We start from the raw sequence: 17217 nt of genomic DNA, 5'->3' as shown, positions 1-17217 counted from the left end.
AGTGTTTAGTAGACGCGGTGTGCCGGTGTTCCCGGCGATGTTGCGGTTTAGTGTTACTTTCTACTTCGTTTTTGTACTTTAGTGTTTAATAATAAATAATAATAATTCATTACATTTATATAGCGCTTTTCTCAGTACTCAAAGCGCTAAAATAGTGAGTGATACTTAGCTGATAGCAGTGTAGAAGCAGCACAGCACAACGGAGCTGGTAGGACAGGCGGGTGTGGTAGCGTAGATGAGCGGCGATAGCAAGCAGCAGGAGGAGGAAGCAGGATTTGGATGTTCCAATACACAGCTATAAACAGTAACGCTTGGTAATTTCAGGCGTGATTGCCCCGGAGCCATAAGCCATAAGCCAAGTTAGTATGAACATCAGATCAGTTCCCGGTCGTAGAGTACTGTAAGATGAAACGGGAGCAGATCAGCATAGCGAATATAATCACGGAGACAGATCATCCCGAGGTGCTGGATCGCCAGGTACAAAGAAATGTTCGTAGGTCTCGTCCCGTGATCCACAGACTCAGCTGTTCCCAGTAAAGTGGAGTTCATAAAATCTGTAAATATTAAGCCAAATCCATGCAATTCCAGTCAGCTGTATCCACGAACTATACGTACAATAAATGAAATAAAACAAGCGTAAGAAAGTGCAGAATTAAGGCGAATTTTGCGAAAAGTGTTGTTAACAGGGAGGAGCGGCAACAACAAGCATGCGCCAGCGTCCCCTCACCTGGTACACTGTCAAATTTTTTGTTGTAATTTTACAGTAAAATACTGGCAGCAGAGTTGCCAGCCACTTACTGTACTTTTACATATATATATATATATATATATATATATACTGTATTATGAAATTACAGTGTAATACTGTAAATGTTAATTACAGCAGCTTCACTGTAAAAGTACAGTAAGTGGCTGGCAACTCTGCTGCCAGTATTTTACTGTAAAATTACAAGGAAAAATGTCTGTATTTTTACAGTTGTCATACTGTGATTACCATTTAGTATGGTGTTTTTCTAGTAGCATAGATTGTCACTACAGCATTGATATTATAATACATTATATTGCAATTTTTACTGACTAAGATGAATGTAAATGAAAACACATACTGCTTCTTTCATTTGAAACATTCCAATTAACATTTATTTTAAATTTACATTATTTCAGATAAACAAATCATTGCAACAAAGGTGGGAAACTCACTCAATAAACATAGTATACTGTTCAGTGGTAAATTTAAAAGTGAACCACACTTGACATTTACATTAGAACAGAATATGAATACTATATTAGATAAATAATGCTGAAACTGTCAAAATTAAAATTGAGAAAGTGGTCTTGGATAAATTCAGACAAAATTCCATGCAAAGTCCATTATCTTACGAAGTAGAGAGGAAACATGAGGGTTTACTGTGCTTTTCTTTTTTTGGACTACTTGGCCAGTCTTCTTGGATATAAGTTTTCCTTGCTTGGCCTTGGACCCTCGTTCAGCGTTGATGTCAATAAATTGTCTAAATAAGAAAGAAAAAAAAAAACACTTGTTTATATAAAAAGTAATAATAATACACTTTGTCATGACTGCAATGGTTCTACTTTAGGTGCATGCAGGAAACCAAACCCATAACACATCTTCAAAACAGTTCCACACCAGCACTCTCAACAATTTGCATTCTTTAAAAAAAAATGTACACGACTGCCTGTGCCAATTTTATCTAATTTAATTTAGAGAAAGAACATCATGGTGTGTGTCAGGCTGGTTAATGGTGAAAGTTTTGATAGAGCATGAGAGAAAGAGAGTAAGCTTAGTAGTGTATAAACGTTTTACAGGCAGTTTGTAATAAAGTCTGATGGAACTGTATGTCATCAGTTTTAATAAAAATGCATGAATGGAAAATAAGCCAATGCCTTACCTTTGAACAAACTCAAGGGTGCATGCAGCCTCTTCTTGATACTGGAGGTTGAAATTGTAATATGAAGCAAATACAGCTGCAAGTCCAGAGACAATGCTGGATTGTGTTCCCTCACATACAACGTGACCTTCAATGCTCACCATCCACTGCTGGTTACTTAGTGTTTGACCTGAAAATAATGATTACAAAAATACTTCCCTGACTCTGTACTGAGTACTCTGAAACCTGAGTAACTTTTATCTAGTAAAATGAGATCTCTGCACTATTATGTTTACATATCAAAAATGATCAGTCGAGGACTGCCAGGCAAGTTGAGTGTTCCCTGGATGTCTGCTGAAGTGGCAAATGCCTGAAGTAAAATAAATAAATAAATAAATAAATAGACGCAGCATGCAAACAGACATAAGTCATACATTCAGTGGGTACGGAAAGTATTCAGACCCCCTTCAATTTTTCACTCTTTGTCATATTGCAGCCATTTGCTAAAATCATTTAAATTAATTTTTTTTCTCATTAATGTACACACAGCACCCCATATTGACAGACAAAAAAAAGAATTTTTGAAATTGTTGCAGATTTATTAAAAAAGAAAAACTGAAATATCACATGGTCCTAAGTATTCAGACCCTTTGCTCAGTATTTAGTAGAAGCACCCTTTTGAGCTAATACAGCCATGAGTCTTCTTGGGAAAGATGCAACAAGTTTTTCACACCTGGATTTGGGGATCCTCTCCCATTCCTCCTTGCAGATCCTCTCCAGTTCTGTCAGGTTAGATGGTAAACGTTGGTGGACAGCCATTTTTAGGTCTCTCCAGAGATGCTCAATTGGGTTTAAGTCAGGGCTCTGGCTGGGCCATTCAAGAACAGTCACAGAGTTGTTGTGAAGCCACTCCTTCGTTATTTTAGCTGTGTGCTTAGGGTCATTGTCTTGTTGGAAGGTAAACCTTCAGCCCAGTCTGAGGTCCTTAGCACTCTGGAGAAGGTTTTTGTCCAGGATATCCTTGTACTTGGCCGCATTCATCTTTCCCTCGATTGCAACCAGTCGTCCTGTCCCTGCAGCTGAAAAACACCCCCACAGCATGATGCTGCCACCACCATGCTTCACTGTGGGGACTGTATTGGACAAGTGATGAGCAGTGCCTGGTTGTCTCCACACATACCGCTTAGAATTAAGGCCAAAAAGTTCTATCTTGGTCTCATCAGACCAGAGAATCTTATTTCTCACCATCTCAGAGTCCTTCAGGTGTCTTTTAGCAAACTCCATGCGGGCTGTCATGTGTCTTGCACTGAGGAGAGGCTTCCGACAGGCCACTCTGCCATAAAGCCCTGACTGGTGGAGGGCTGCAGTGATGGTTGACTTTCTACAACTTTCTCCCATCTCCTGACTGCATCTCTGGAGCTCAGCCTAAGTGATCTTTGGGTTCTTCTTTACCTCTCTCACCAAGGCTCTTCTCCCCCGGTAGCTCAGCTTGGCCGGACGGCCAGCTCTAGGAAGGGTTCTGGTCATCCCAAACGTCTTCCATTTAAGGATTATGGAGGCCACTGTGCTCTTGGGAACCTTAAGTGCAGCAGAAATTTTTTTGTAACCTTGGCCAGATCTGTGCCTTGCCACAATTCTGTCTCTGAGCTCTTCAGGCAGGTCCTTTGACCTCATGATTCTCATTTGCTCTGACATGCATTGTGAGCTGTAAGGTCTTCTATAGACAGGTGTGTGGCTTTCCTAATCAAGTCCAATCAGTATAATCAAACACAGCTGGACTCAAATGAAGATGATCTCAAGGATGATCAGAAGAAATGGAAAGCACCTGAGTTAAATATATCAGTGTCACAGCAAAGGGTCTGAATACTTAGGACCATGTGATATTTCAGTTTTTCTTTTTTAATAAATCTGCAACAATTTCAAAAATTCTTTTTTCTGTCTGTCAATATGGGGTGCTGTGTGTACATTAATGAGGGAAAAAATTAATTTAAATGGTTTTAGCAAATGGCTGCAATATAACAGAGTGAAAAATTGAAGGGGGTCTGAATACTTTCCGTACCCACTCTATGTGAACTGCTTCTCTTGAATCACAAGATGATCACTGTACATACAATGCAAGGTCATTGGAGACAACACCCTCAAAAAGATCATGTCCAAGACAGGGCTGACAAGCATGAAAATACTTCAACCAATTAAACACAGAATTCACTTTGACACCAACGACACTGTCGGCTCCGGCAGCATCTAAATCTTTAACATTCTGTTTATAAGACTTCACTGTTCTTGTTAAAGCCTTTGTCAGGGGTGCTGACTGGAATGTTTGTCGGTTGATCTCACAATATCTGCAAAAGTTGCTACTCCTACTAAAATTTTCAACAAATCCACCAATGCAATGTGAGCCGAGATCGTCTCCTGCTATGGCACACTATGTACCTTTGTGCAATTTTCCATCGGCTAACGTAATACCATTCTCCTCAACGTCTTTAAGGTCTTTAATCAGAGGACTGAAGACAATGTCCTGACCACAGTATTTAAAATCCTGCTCCCTGCACAATAAAACTAACTGCATATGGTCAATGCTTGCCCTACAGAAAGGCAACAGGTTTGCAAGTGTGACATAAACAGCAAGAATCTTTCCTGATCCAAGTGGATTGTCAACTTCAAAGGTATCCTGATATAAGATTAAACCTAAAGATTCTGAATCAGTTTTAAACAGGCTGTTTTCATAAATCTTTCTGCCATCCCAAACATCACTGAGAATATAATCTGTTCTGATTTCAGCTTTTGTTTTCTTATATTGTTTCCTGACTGATTCACAACAAAACAGTGCTTCTAACGTTTGTTTAATAGGAATGTACTGAGCAAATATTTCCTTGCCTGATTCATTTTTTCCAAGGCAGATGGGAACATGATCCACGTATTTAAAATACTCTTTATAAAGAGACTTTCTCCTCAAATCTGTTTTTAGCGCATGGGTATTGCAAATCCGGAAAAGATCCTCAGCTTTGATAACATCAAGAACTCTCCATCCATCCTTCTATCATATTCTGAAATTCCTAGAGTAGTCAATTTTTCATTTAGTTTGTGCAATACATGTGACTGGCTAATGTCATGTATGTCCTGCAACCCTTCAATTACCGTTTGAATTACTGAAGATGGTAGAACCAACTTTGCCTGCAATTTTAAGTTAAACAATGCCAAATTCTTCAAAAATAGACACTCATCTGCAATATCTGGTACTAGGCCTATATCTGACCCCTTGGCACCATCACCAGAGTCTATCACAACCTCACACCGTGTACTCAAGTGTTCATCCACATCACTATAAGATGTGCACATCTGCACTGCCTCCAGAATGTTGTGACTGAGCCTTTCCACTGAACAATTTCGATGATTTCTGGATAAATGAGAGGAAAATGTGGATATCACAGAAAATCTTTTATCCATATTACTAACCGAGAATGCTAAACCGGATGATGGACGCAGGCACATCCGGCCATGGGCCGTAGCTGCAAAAAGACGTACTGCGCCGGCGCAATAAACAGTCCGCGAGAGTCGGCTGAGGACCCGAGAAAGGCGGACAAAAGAGGGCGACAGAGGTGGATGAGGGTCCGCGAGAGACGCAGGCGCAAAAAAGAGTCCGACAGGAGCACAGAAAACAGGAGTGAGCACATACAGAAAGGAGTCACAAAAATGAGGCTCAACAAGCACCAAAATAAGGAAAAAAAACATTAAAGAGTACTCAAACGAGGGGAAAGCACGAAACACATTGCACACGAAACTAAACACACCAAAAAAAAAGAACAGACGAGCGCACAATAGCAAGGCACGACCAAACCCCCGCCACCCTACAGGCACGGGACGGGACGGGACACACACCAAGAGGGGGATTCAACAAGCCCATGGAAGACCAAAAAAAAGAACACAAAACCACCCCACAGACCCTACAAGCAAGGGACAAGACACACACAAACAGGGGGAGAGAGGCGGATGAGGGGCCGCGAGAGACGCAGGCGCAAAAAGAGTCCGACAAGAGCACAGAAAACAGGAGTGAGCACATACAGAAAGGAGTCACAAAAATGAGGCTCAACAAGCACCAAAATAAGGAAAAGGCACATAAAAGAGTACTCAAACGAGGGGAAAGCACGAAACACATTGAAACTAAACACACCACAAAAAAAGAACAGACGAGCGCACAATAGCAAGGCACGACCATACCCCCCCCCCCCCCCACACCCTACAGGCACGGGACGGGACACACACCAAGAGGGGGATTCAACAAGCCCATGGAAGACCAAAAAAAAAGAACACAAAACCACCCCACAGACCCTACAAGGAACGGAGACGTGAACAACGCGCAAATGAACTGACAGAAAAAAAAAAGCAAGACGCGAAAAGCGCAAAGCTCAAATGACCGACATACAAAAACGGACAAGGCTCGATACAAACAATGCACGGCGTAGACTGAAACGGACTTTGCGCAAAGCCGAGGCGAATAAAAAAAAAGAAAAAAATAGCGCGTCACAAATAATGGACATGCAACAAAAAGGCAATCAAACGCAAAAAGCAAAACATGCCCGTCGCGGTCATCAACGCCACGCACCTGTTAAACGCTTACGACAATTGGCTGAAAACGCCTTCAATAAGGAATCCACTATTGACGAAAATTCATTGGGATTAATGAATGTCATTTGCAATCATTGTCATTCACTTAACTTCACAGAAGAAACAACTGGCAATACAAATAATGAATTTACACGTTGTTGTCAAAAAGGTCAGATTACACTGCCTCCTTTACATTCATATCCTGAATATCTAAAGAAGCTTCTAACTAACGATGTGCCTGAAAGTAAAAACTTTATGAACTGTATTAGATCCTACAATAGTTCATTTGCTTTTCCATCAACCGGAGTACATATCAGGCCACCAAAAGGCAATGGCCCATACTGCTTTCGCATATGTGGACAAATATTGCATCGCATTGGAACAGTGCACCCTGAAACAAATCAACAACGCAAATATGCACAAATCTACATCCTAGATCCGGATGAGGCGATCTATCAACGCATGAACCTTCCTGAAAACAAACAATGCACAGAGCTTATAATGAGAAATGTCTCTCATGTCATAAACAATCACCCATTAGCTAAGTCTATAAAAATGCTACATGAAGTTGAAAAGGAGGCAAATACAAAAGCAAATGCAGAAGGTATAGCGGCAACTACAATTGCTTTGGTCTTGATAAAGGACAAAGAACAAGATCCAAGACGATACAATCTGCCCGTCGTTAATGAAGTGGCAATTGTCTTTCAAAGTAAAGATGGTGAGCCTCCATTTCACAGAGATATTGTTCTACATTTACGTCCTGATAAAAACAACACACCTACATTCAAACGCATAGACATTTGCTTTCCGCTTCTTGATACTTTAACATACCCCATATTATTTCCAACTGGACAGGAAGGATTGGCTCTTATGCTCCTTGGGTATACATTGGAAAACTTCCATTTACCAAATGTTCCAGATTCCTTACCGGATATAAATTACACACCTATTGATCTACAACAAGAAGAACGAATTGCACAAACTATGCTTTCCTCTTTAAATGAATTACAATCTGATGCTTTTCAACAAATTATTCATGCCACGGAGGACAACAGCCCTATACCCAAATGCTTCTTTCTTCACGGCCCTGGAGGAAGCGGAAAAACATACCTTTATGAAACACTTATACATTTCTTTGCTGCAAGACAACAGATGATTATCGCATCTGCTACAACCGGAGTGGCAGCAAATCTGTTAATAAATGGTCGTACATATCACTCAATATTCAAAATACCGGTCCCAATCACAGAGACATCAGTATCCACTATGAACATTCACAGTAGCAATGCCCGAGAGATCCGTCTTGCAAAACTGATAATTATTGATGAATGTACAATGGCATCCAGTCACTTACTCAACACCATTGATAAACTTCTACAAACGTTGATGAATAATAATATTCCCTTTGGAGGAAAAGTTCTTTTATTAGGAGGAGATTTTAGACAATGCTTAGCTATTGTTCCACATGCCATGCGCTCAGCTATTGTTCAGTCCACCTTAAAATACGCAGACAATTGGCATTGCTTTAAAACAATACAGTTGGTACAAAACATGCGATGTCCAGATCCAGAATATAACAGTTGGCTAATACAACTGGGAAATGGTACACTCACAAATACAGATGGACTTCACCCAGATATTATTTCTATTCCACAATCCTTTATCTCGGACGACTTAGTAAAAGAGATATTTGGAACAGCAATCACATTAGACCAAATACCCCTGTTAACACAACGCACTATATTATGTCCAAAAAATATTAATGTTAATCACATTAATAACCAAGTCATTTCATTACTTCCTGGAGAGACACAGATCTTTCTAAGCTCAGACAAAGTTGACTCTGACGACGACAATGAACATATAAATTTCCCCTTAGAATATTTGAACACTATTAACCCAGCCGGATTACCACAACACAACCTTACCCTTAAAAACGGAACAATAATCATGCTATTAAGAAACCTTAACACAAAACAGGGTTTATGCAATGGCACACGGTTAGTCGTCAACACCATGACACGCAATGTTATTCAAGCAACAGTTCTTACAGGATCACATGCTAACAATACTGTTCTCATTCCTAGAATTGACCTTACAAGTTCTGAGCTAGAATTACCTTTTACATTGAAACGCCGACAGTTCCCCATTAAACCTGCATTTGCCATGACCATCAACAAATCACAAGGACAAACCATGGACAAGGTTGGCATCTACCTCTCTGAACCCGTTTTTGGACATGGACAACTTTATGTTGCCTTCTCACGTGTTCGACGTTCATCTGACGTTAAAGTTAAAATTATAAATAATCCATGCCAAGGAAGACTCATTCAAGGACAAGACACCATCTTTACTGCTAATGTTGTATACAAAGAAATATTCCAATAAAACATTAATATATGACAAACACTCTATTTGTTATTTCTATGGGCATCATCCAAAGCTGCACACTATTCTATATCTAATTCATACATCTGACTCTTTCTCATGTCCCAACGCCAGGGGTTGGCGAGCGAAGCGAGCAGGGGGCGGAGCCCCCTAGTTACATCTAAATGGACAAGATACTACGGTTCCTTCTTTAATGTGAGACTTCAAGTGAGCAAAGAAGCTTTTTAAATCGCTAAATTTTGCTTGGCACAAATAAATGTAACAGACTAAGTTTGACACATCAAGTCCCAGGTCTGTCTGTGTTACATCCCGCTTTGCAGCCCCCCTGTTATGGTCTCTATATGTATGGGACTTGAAAGCTGTGAACTTTTTAAAAGACCTACAGCAATCTGGAATGCCACATTTAAAATCAGTATTAGGAACATGACTATGGATTTTCATGTGTTGATAAAACATCAATATTGATTGAAAAGCACGATCACAGAAGTGACACTGCAGCATTTTTGGTTCAGTTATATAATCTAACAAGTCGGAAAAAAAAAATACACTCGCTGCTTTAATTATAATGCTTTCCTGACAACTTGCAACAAACGGCTAAGTTTCCACTACTGATTTGACAAACTTTAAAGTTTCCTGAGTTAAATGAGTTTCAAACTCGTGTACTGGATGCCTTACATGTAAAACGACGGAGAATTATAACATCTACGTTATTTTACAATGCCTGCATGTCCCATGTTACTTTAGAATGAATGTATTTGCTCTAATGACATACTGGCTCAAAACAGCACAGCACTTTGTGCTAAGTTAAAAATAAAGAAAATGTTTAAATATTAACTGAACAAGTGGGCTTTCCACTTTACGAGCAGGGCAAAATGGTTGTGCGGGCTGTAAAAGCTATACGATACTTTGCTAAGTACAAACTAACTGCACATGTACAAACCAGATGGCCGAGAGCGTGAAACGATTGTAAAACGAATAACTAACCAACTCGCTAACAAAGACAAAAAGAAAAAAAAAAGTAAAAAATGATATCAAGCAAAAGAGAAAGAGGCTCACCAAGTCAAAACCGCAACAAATTGTTTCTGGATCTTTCTATTCTGTCGCCGACACGTTCTCCCGCTTCACAAACACCAAACGCCAAATGCAGTTCAACAATGGAAGGTGCAAAACAAATACTATCAAAAATAAATTAACTGAATAGGCTGGGTGATAAATGATACGCTATAACCTAATTAGCAGTACGTAAGAGTACTCTTAAAAGTTCTAATATGTTTCTGATCTGAAATCTCTGCTCAGCTTACACCTCCTCCTCACAAACCAATCCCAGAATGCTTTGCTTGTCCAGTATGCTACCGTATTTTCAGTTTGTTACATTATGTCACTGTATTTAGGGAGAAAAACATTGAAAACAGTTATCTGCTGTAAATATACAGTAATTCTTTAAAACATTACAGTATGTTACTGTGTAAAGAAAATAAGGAAAATACTGTAGGAAACTGACTGTAAATTTACAGCAATATTTTACAGTGTAACTTCAAAAGCAATATTTTTGAAGAATGCAGGAGAGGTAAGCATGAAACGCTGAATATTGCTTTAAGAGTTTAAACAAACTATACTATCATTGAAAGATCTTTACAAAATAATACAATAATAATAATAATAATAATAATAATAATAATAATAATAATAATAATAATAATAACTGGCTGTTCTTTTCCCCTTTGTCTAGAGTCTAATTTGAACTTTCTTGAAGAGGAGGTAATTGAATATTGCTGTAATACTTGACCTTTGTTTGTAGCTACTTGTTAAAATTTTCCATTATGTACTGTAAATATATATACAGAACTATGAAAAAGGTCATCTGAAGTGACCCAAGTGTATTCAAACTTAACATTACTATACAAGAAAAAATAATATATCCACTATTAACTTCGTTTGTCTTAGAAACTTTTCCACTTTTCAGTTTAAAATCCCGTGATATTAGCTCAATCTCTCTTCACTGTCTTTCTGGAATATATTTTGGTATCTAAAATATCAGGTTACTGTTAGGTTTTGCTTCTGATTAACTAGCATATACGTGATATACAGGACAATTACAGGGCAGGGCAATTATAAGTTCTTAATGACGGTCACTGATAATTTAATTACATATAATAATAGTTATTATAAAAATAATCGACAGCTGAATCTGTCGATTTACTGCTCCGAATTGAGTTTTCCGAACCGCCCTGTAACAATACGCCACACAAACGGACCTGCTTGTTGTTTAATTCTTTCTAAGAGCGCTTAGTATTGCACAGCACCTGAAAATCGATTCAACTAACATCTTTAATACACTCTGGTATAATCCGTACCCTACCAGTAAAATATGATATTATCTAATATTAATAAATTAGTTATTGAAATGCCTGCGTTTACAGTGTCCGTTTTAGGAGGTCAGAAATCAAGCAGGCTGTGAGTTTCATGGACTGCGCTGTTTCTTTGTTTTCGTGACATCGCGTCAGTAGAGAGTGCGTGACGTTAACAATGCATTGTGTCCTAAATGACAGCGCACACGCTCTGTGATAAAAGGCCAATGTGTCTCAGTTTGTTCATTAATATATTTTGACAGTGTATTTTAATCAGAATTATTATAAACATATTACCATATTCATTTCCGCATGTAGATAACGTTTGGTGAAAATAAATAAAAAAAGTGACAATACATATAATAGTTATGTTGCATTGTTTATAATTAACAAAACTCATCGTTTATCTGAAATGCTCTCCTTTGTATTTTACGTTTGACAATGGAATGCTTCAGTGTACAGTCGATTTATTGCACTTCTGAAGGTGTACGTTGTCGGTATTCTCCATTGCATTTGCCCCCCAGTGTAACGCGTGCCAGTGTAAGTGAGGGGCGGCAGACGAGCTCACGTAACGGGAGACAAGGCACCTCCTCACCCTGATGTCATGAGGGCTCTTCTCATAAATATTACAATCTGTAGCTTTTTCTCATTCCTGCCAGTTAATAATAATACTAATTAATAATAGTTATTATTATTATTATTATTATTATTATTATTATTATTATTATTATTGAACACGTATGTAGAGGACATGTGTGTCTTATTTTATGCGTATGACAGGACCTTGAATGAAAGCCTTGAATGAAACTCCGTGTTGATGCTTTGGGTAACACGACAGGTGAGGAGCAGAGAACGTTAAACGTGTCAGTAACTGCGGGGGATTGTGGGACTGAAGATGGTTTAAGAAAACAGAAACGACAAAAACTTAGTCTGTCAAGAATTCTGTTTACTTTGTTGTGCTGCACTTCGGAAGTCTACTTATTTACTTATTTTGATAAGATGAATTCACAAGGAAGGGATGTTGCTGACAAAGTCGGATGTTTTTTTAAAAGTTTGGCTCCAGATGTGCTTATCCAGCTGCTCCTTCTTGTCAGTACTTGAGTGATCTTTATGTCCACCTCTGGATGAAATCGCAGTTTCTTTTCAACATTTTGTCTCATTAATGCAGAAATCCCGAGGCTTTCCCTAAATTTCAGAAGACACTGTCCATTGCACTGATTCTGTTTTAAAGACAGTTGTGATTAGTTATGCAGAGCTCGCTTTTACTCACATTGCTTTTTGGAAATCAATAATACAAATCAGCTACAGATCTGGGAATCACTGAGTAGTAAAAACGTTTAATGAGGAGTGTCGTGCGCAGATACAAGTCGGCTTTGGTGATGCGTTTCTTAGCCTCTCAGATATGATCGACATGGGGTGACGCTAGACTGTTATAATACGTGCTGCCTTATGAAAAACGTGCTTATTAATTTGTTACAGATTCTAGGTGGACAAGACTACACAACAAGGAACGAGGTTACCCATGTGAATCGTTCATAATGTCTGCTAAACCTATTTGTTAACTTACAGACAAGTACTACATAGATCTTTAAAAACTCCTTCTTTTAAAACTTTGGGTAGGGACCATAAGCGAACCCCAGCTAGGATTTAAACTCGCGTCAGCACACCTTACAGATGCAGCAGGGCCAACTGCTTTTACGGTTTGACGTACATAAAATTAATATACGAGTGGCTAAAGTCGAAAATGATCTTCACGCCCAACTTAATCCGGTCTGCAGCAATATCTACTTGGAGCCGTTCAGCAGATGAGGGGCTGAGCAAATCGGCTGCTGACTGCGCAGATATCAATGACGTCATGACGCTAGCGGCCTCAAAATCACGTGACAGGCGCATTTCAAATGAGCATCATAGCGGAAGTTGAAAAGCTCGGCAAGTCTTTATCCAGCAGCACATCACTAGTATGTTTTTATGAGACCCTCATGTAGCGACTTCTTCACGACCATAAGATCAATCAAAGAGGCGGAAGGTGAGACAGAGTCGAACGTGGGGATCGCGTACGGGTGGGAATGCCAGCAGTGAGGAAGATCGCGACATGCTGAGCGGCTTTAAAATTGAGGAAGTGCCTGACACCACGTGGTATCGCATTTAAGTATTGGGGATTGAGCGATACGTGGAGTCGGCGGGGCAAATCGCACCTTCACGAGTTTATTGTGGATGATGGAGGTCGTGCACTTTTACCTGCTGTTACGTTAATTTATTTTACGGTTGTTGTCCCGTGAAATGTAACGCTACATCTGACTTGGTGGAGGCGCGTTAACTCGGGTTTGCCTCTGCTCTCTTCACGCTCGTGCACTTTTCCACGCCGCTTCTCCTTTCTCCGTCGGGCACGCGCTTGTCCAGCCGCTCGCTCCCGCACGGCCCCGTCGTTCATTTCTGATTTTTCTCGAACTCTGCTTGTTCTTTACGTTTTTTCCTCTTTCCTCTAAAGCCGTCATTGGTAAACTTTGTTAAAGTGACGGCGAACAAGGGCGTTACAGGGCGCGTTCAGGTTTAATTTCCAGCAGTTTGTCTCATACTGAGACCCATTAGAAATAATTTAAATGATTTCGTTTTTGGTGTTTTCTTATCAGGAAAGATGCTCGTGCGGTTTCACTGTAACAGGGAGACTTTGATTTGTTTATTGGGAAATAAAAATACAAACATTACACAAGCTAGTGCTACTGGAGGGATACAGTAAAATCTACAGCTGGCATGGCATTACAGTTTTTTATTTGTATTTATTTATTTATTTTGCAGTATTTGAAATGGTAATGATTTAATATCTTCTATCCTTTCCAACTACTTTCAGTATTTCTATACACTTTGATACTTTAGCTTACTAGAGATGGCCGTGTTAAATGAAGAACATTACTCGGTGCTGTTTGTGTCGGACCACATGAAGACATCAAAATAAAAAATGTGAAAGCTGCAGAGCCGCGACTTGACTATTATGGACTGGAGCTCAACGGTCAGTCCTCATTGTTTAAAGAGGTCTCAGGGACCTTGGTGAGCAGATTCTGATGCCCATGTTCGTGAATCCCTGTTGAGCCCACTCCTATCTTGCCCCTCAGACCCTCGTGCCACTAGGTGGTCTTTAGGTGCGATTCCTGCTGAAGTCTCTTTTTAAAGAGCATATCCATCTTGTGGTTTTCCACCTCCTCAAATGCTCCATTACTTTCCCAGCTGCTTATCTCTTCCTACTTTGCTGACTCAGCTGATATCTCCGTGATTTCCACACACAAGTCCCATAGTTGCAGTTCATTAGTTTCTGGTTCAACTTGCAGATTATTCACACTTGATGTGTCAACAGACCCTTCAGCAGTGCTGTCAGGATCAGTAAACTCTAAATTATACCATTTTATGCTTTGCCAGCCCAATCTAATACTTTATCTGTATGCCACCATCTCTGCCCACATATCTCAGTGTTTGCCCCTTTTTTAGACAAACACAATGACTCCATCTTAACCTGTGAGTTTGCTCAACTTCAACATCGACATCTTCTACTGAGACTGAAGAGATTAGAGTCTCCTCATCTCCAGTGTCTTCATTATCTGATGTAGTGTTAGATAAATCTCTCTCTTCATCTCTCTCACTGCTGGTGGTATGTCGATTGTCACCTTTACCGAAGACTTTACATAGTCTAGAATGGTGGGCCCTTCCAAGAGCACCTCCACGTCTGACACATTTCACAACTCCATCCTGTCCAATGACATCTGCAGGTCCCTTCCATTCTGCACAGTCCACTCTTTTGTCGTCCACTTTGTCTCAGATTTATCATTTTCAGAATTAAGCTGTCTCTGGAGTGCTCTCCGCATTTGGTCTTTCTGATTCCCCACCATTATCACTAAGTAGTTTCTGAGGAGCTCCATTATCTGAGAATGAATGAATGAATTGTGTCACAATTTCTGATGGTCTCTTTGTCTTTATGACACTTCCTGCACTGAAACATGTGAATGTGTCAATGAGGTGAAGACTCCATACTCCTGTTTGACGTTCATGTCAGTCTATAGCCGCAGTTTCATTGTATTCATAGGCTAGCGGCAAACCAACAGCTGCTCTGAGTTTGGGTTTGCTGTATTTCAGGCGACTCTCACAATTCTCCACAATTTATTTAAGTAAGGAAGTCCACTCTGACTCTTTGTTACCTGAGCAATGAAGCAGTTTGTGTAATCCGTCCAGTGAAGGAGGTCCACATTGGAGGTGAAGGTTTAACAAAGCCTTTTACTTCTCTCCTGTACTCCTGTCTTCTGAGACTCTTAGAATCTCACGTTCACAATGCTCATCGTTTTTATTTCTTTATCTGAGACGTGTTCACACAGTAATGAGCAGAGCTGGTTAATTCAAGAGTCACTGGCTGAATAAACATCACTACTTTGTCATTTTCATTTTCTAAAAGTGTCCCTGCCCTTTTTGAGGACATTTTATTGAACAACATTGGCATTCCAGCTGGCACCACTTCTGTTTCAGTGCCACATCGTGTCTCTCCAATCTTTACAGGAATTTTCACTCGTTTGGTGGAATGCACAACTTTGCCACCTCCAAGTATGAAAGCTCTGCGGCTTGAAACATTTGAGTTCCTCAGCTTGTTGACTTCATTCTGGTCAGGCTGACTAATGTCGTTGTCTAAGCATTTCTCTCCATGGACTGTGAGTGTGCCAGTAGAATCAATTACCGCTAATCCTAAAGATTCGACCAAAACACTAAATGTGTCTGAGTTTGATTCCTTTGTAGATGACATCATGTTTCATTCTTCACACTCCTCTGTATTTTCCAGTCTCCTCTGTTATTATCACCTGTTCATTTATTTTTCTGTAGTCTTTAGCCCAGTGCTCTGATGATAATGCATTCTGATCTCCTACCATATTTGTCTAACAGATTATTGACTGGCAATGGTGACTTCTTCTGGCTGCGTTGCGAATGACACCTGTTGTGTTGTCTATGACTGGTGAAATACGCAGTTTCATGTGTGACAGTAATGCCCATCGTCACCAGACTTGACTTTTCTCCAAAAATTCTCATTAGCGCCAATTCAATTGAAGGAAGAGTAAGTGCCATCCATGCTGTTAATGCCAGCTGCGTTTCCTTTCTTTTCTTTCCGCAGTCCACATCTTCTAATCTTTGTGGTCATTCGAGTGCTTAGTGCCTGTGCATGGCGTCTCTCCATTGCTCTCACGACAAAGAAAGCCATGGAGCCCTGCAATGTGTTTTGTCTTGTAGGGTCCTCTGGTGACCCCCTTTGCACTTCGGGCCATTAGACGGCGTGAAAGTGCAGGCAGTTCCACATTTGTTGATGATGTGGAAAGACTGTCTGCCTGTCCATCCGTCCGTCTGTCTGCTTAAAAAGCTCACACAGCATCAGGACAGCTGTGTTATATCTACACATGCAGGTCACTCCATGTCACATCATCACACTTATGGACCTCATCGTCACAGATTTTAATGAGACTTGGCCTGCTGATTTGGTCATCTGAGTGACCCATGGAACTGAAACTGCACGTGTCTTGGATCAACAATAATGAGAAAATTTTAAGATCACAAAGTTTTATGACTTTTATGACTTTGAAAGGCTATTTATACCTAAATAGAAGTGAACAGAAATTGTTCGCATGTCGTTTTAAAGCTCTTTTACAGCTCTGTAGTTTGTGAAAATACTATGTTATCCTCAAAATGACAAAATAACCATGTTATGAGTGATTTTAATGTTAAAATTTGAATTGCATGAAAACCTAAATTTTAAAATTGGCCAATTTTTTTTTTTATTAAAGCTACTTTATAATGTCATGAACATCTCCAGAATATTTAATTTTGTTAAAATCTGTGATAATGAGGTGCCAATGTGTGATGATTTGACATGGAATTACCCATCAGGAGTATCTCTGCTCCAAATCGATGATATAATCCACCATAAAAACTGATCTCGCCCTTTTAACTCTGTTAAATCTGAATATGCC

The 17217-nt window shown here is 39.7% G+C and overlaps 2 protein-coding genes across 3 annotated transcripts in view; one reads left to right on the top strand and one right to left on the bottom strand.

The window, feature by feature from the left end:
* Window positions 1-17217, bottom strand: part of LOC114641514 (gastrula zinc finger protein XlCGF7.1-like) — a 688851-nt gene that overhangs the window by 368768 nt on the left and 302866 nt on the right. The gene's annotated exons all lie outside the window — the stretch shown is intronic.
* Window positions 1-17217, top strand: part of LOC114641540 (tigger transposable element-derived protein 1-like) — a 769935-nt gene that overhangs the window by 607386 nt on the left and 145332 nt on the right. The gene's annotated exons all lie outside the window — the stretch shown is intronic.

The sequence above is a fragment of the Erpetoichthys calabaricus genome, chromosome 5, assembly GCF_900747795.2.
Source record: "Erpetoichthys calabaricus chromosome 5, fErpCal1.3, whole genome shotgun sequence".
Lineage (NCBI taxonomy): Eukaryota > Metazoa > Chordata > Cladistia > Polypteriformes > Polypteridae > Erpetoichthys > Erpetoichthys calabaricus.
Note: the sequence above shows the minus strand (reverse complement) of the source record. Positions and strands in the feature narration are given on the sequence as shown.